Source organism: Sardina pilchardus, chromosome 21 (genome assembly GCF_963854185.1).
Source record: "Sardina pilchardus chromosome 21, fSarPil1.1, whole genome shotgun sequence".
Lineage (NCBI taxonomy): Eukaryota > Metazoa > Chordata > Actinopteri > Clupeiformes > Clupeidae > Sardina > Sardina pilchardus.
This window is the reverse complement of record NC_085014.1, coordinates 31,671,915-31,675,714: the sequence shown is the minus strand read 5'-3', so window position 1 is coordinate 31,675,714 and position 3,800 is coordinate 31,671,915.

The following is a 3,800-nucleotide window of genomic DNA, read 5'->3' as shown; positions in this document are numbered from 1 at the left end:
TAACCCTAACCCTAACCCTAACCCTAACCCTAACCCTAACCCTAACCCTAACCCTAACCCTAACCCTAACCCTAACCCTAACCCTAACCCTAACCCTAACCCTAACCCTAACCCTAACCCTAACCCTAACCCTAACCCTAACCCTAACCCTAACCCTAACCCTAACCCTAACCCTAACCCTAACCCTAACCCTAACCCTAACCCTAACCCTAACCCTAACCCTAACCCTAACCCTAACCCTAACCCTAACCCTAACCCTAACCCTAACCCTAACCCTAACCCTAACCCTAACCCTAACCCTAACCCTAACCCTAACCCTAACCCTAACCCTAACCCTAACCCTAACCCTAACCCTAACCCTAACCCTAACCCTAACCCTAACCCTAACCCTAACCCTAACCCTAACCCTAACCCTAACCCTAACCCTAACCCTAACCCTAACCCTAACCCTAACCCTAACCCTAACCCTAACCCTAACCCTAACCCTAACCCTAACCCTAACCCTAACCCTAACCCTAACCCTAACCCTAACCCTAACCCTAACCCTAACCCTAACCCTAACCCTAACCCTAACCCTAACCCTAACCCTAACCCTAACCCTAACCCTAACCCTAACCCTAACCCTAACCCTAACCCTAACCCTAACCCTAACCCTAACCCTAACCCTAACCCTAACCCTAACCCTAACCCTAACCCTAACCCTAACCCTAACCCTAACCCTAACCCTAACCCTAACCCTAACCCTAACCCTAACCCTAACCCTAACCCTAACCCTAACCCTAACCCTAACCCTAACCCTAACCCTAACCCTAACCCTAACCCTAACCCTAACCCTAACCCTAACCCTAACCCTAACCCTAACCCTAACCCTAACCCTAACCCTAACCCTAACCCTAACCCTAACCCTAACCCTAACCCTAACCCTAACCCTAACCCTAACCCTAACCCTAACCCTAACCCTAACCCTAACCCTAACCCTAACCCTAACCCTAACCCTAACCCTAACCCTAACCCTAACCCTAACCCTAACCCTAACCCTAACCCTAACCCTAACCCTAACCCTAACCCTAACCCTAACCCTAACCCTAACCCTAACCCTAACCCTAACCCTAACCCTAACCCTAACCCTAACCCTAACCCTAACCCTAACCCTAACCCTAACCCTAACCCTAACCCTAACCCTAACCCTAACCCTAACCCTAACCCTAACCCTAACCCTAACCCTAACCCTAACCCTAACCCTAACCCTAACCCTAACCCTAACCCTAACCCTAACCCTAACCCTAACCCTAACCCTAACCCTAACCCTAACCCTAACCCTAACCCTAACCCTAACCCTAACCCTAACCCTAACCCTAACCCTAACCCTAACCCTAACCCTAACCCTAACCCTAACCCTAACCCTAACCCTAACCCTAACCCTAACCCTAACCCTAACCCTAACCCTAACCCTAACCCTAACCCTAACCCTAACCCTAACCCTAACCCTAACCCTAACCCTAACCCTAACCCTAACCCTAACCCTAACCCTAACCCTAACCCTAACCCTAACCCTAACCCTAACCCTAACCCTAACCCTAACCCTAACCCTAACCCTAACCCTAACCCTAACCCTAACCCTAACCCTAACCCTAACCCTAACCCTAACCCTAACCCTAACCCTAACCCTAACCCTAACCCTAACCCTAACCCTAACCCTAACCCTAACCCTAACCCTAACCCTAACCCTAACCCTAACCCTAACCCTAACCCTAACCCTAACCCTAACCCTAACCCTAACCCTAACCCTAACCCTAACCCTAACCCTAACCCTAACCCTAACCCTAACCCTAACCCTAACCCTAACCCTAACCCTAACCCTAACCCTAACCCTAACCCTAACCCTAACCCTAACCCTAACCCTAACCCTAACCCTAACCCTAACCCTAACCCTAACCCTAACCCTAACCCTAACCCTAACCCTAACCCTAACCCTAACCCTAACCCTAACCCTAACCCTAACCCTAACCCTAACCCTAACCCTAACCCTAACCCTAACCCTAACCCTAACCCTAACCCTAACCCTAACCCTAACCCTAACCCTAACCCTAACCCTAACCCTAACCCTAACCCTAACCCTAACCCTAACCCTAACCCTAACCCTAACCCTAACCCTAACCCTAACCCTAACCCTAACCCTAACCCTAACCCTAACCCTAACCCTAACCCTAACCCTAACCCTAACCCTAACCCTAACCCTAACCCTAACCCTAACCCTAACCCTAACCCTAACCCTAACCCTAACCCTAACCCTAACCCTAACCCTAACCCTAACCCTAACCCTAACCCTAACCCTAACCCTAACCCTAACCCTAACCCTAACCCTAACCCTAACCCTAACCCTAACCCTAACCCTAACCCTAACCCTAACCCTAACCCTAACCCTAACCCTAACCCTAACCCTAACCCTAACCCTAACCCTAACCCTAACCCTAACCCTAACCCTAACCCTAACCCTAACCCTAACCCTAACCCTAACCCTAACCCTAACCCTAACCCTAACCCTAACCCTAACCCTAACCCTAACCCTAACCCTAACCCTAACCCTAACCCTAACCCTAACCCTAACCCTAACCCTAACCCTAACCCTAACCCTAACCCTAACCCTAACCCTAACCCTAACCCTAACCCTAACCCTAACCCTAACCCTAACCCTAACCCTAACCCTAACCCTAACCCTAACCCTAACCCTAACCCTAACCCTAACCCTAACCCTAACCCTAACCCTAACCCTAACCCTAACCCTAACCCTAACCCTAACCCTAACCCTAACCCTAACCCTAACCCTAACCCTAACCCTAACCCTAACCCTAACCCTAACCCTAACCCTAACCCTAACCCTAACCCTAACCCTAACCCTAACCCTAACCCTAACCCTAACCCTAACCCTAACCCTAACCCTAACCCTAACCCTAACCCTAACCCTAACCCTAACCCTAACCCTAACCCTAACCCTAACCCTAACCCTAACCCTAACCCTAACCCTAACCCTAACCCTAACCCTAACCCTAACCCTAACCCTAACCCTAACCCTAACCCTCACTAACTCACACCACACCACCCCCCCCACCCACCCCACCACCCCACCACCCACCACACCACCCACCACCCACCCACCCCCACCACCCCACCACACCCACCCCCCCACCCACCACCACACCACCCCCCACCACCACCACCACCCCCCACCACCCAACCCTAACACCTTAACCCAAACCCTAACCCTAACCCTAACCCTAACCCTAACCCTAACCCTAACCCTAACCCTAACCCTAACCCTAACCCTAACCCTAACCCTAACCCTAACCCTAACCCTAACCCTAACCCTAACCCTAACCCTAACCCTAACCCTAACCCTAACCCTAACCCTAACCCTAACCCTAACCCTAACCCTAACCCTAACCCTAACCCTAACCCTAACCCTAACCCTAACCCTAACCCTAACCCTAACCCTAACCCTAACCCTAACCCTAACCCTAACCCTAACCCTAACCCTAACCCTAACCCTAACCCTAACCCTAACCCTAACCCTAACCCTAACCCTAACCCTAACCCTAACCCTAACCCTAACCCTAACCCTAACCCTAACCCTAACCCTAACCCTAACCCTAACCCTAACCCTAACCCTAACCCTAACCCTAACCCTAACCCTAACCCTAACCCTAACCCTAACCCTAACCCTAACCCTAACCCTAACCCTAACCCTAACCCTAACCCTAACCCTAACCCTAACCCTAACCCTAACCCTAACCCTAACCCTA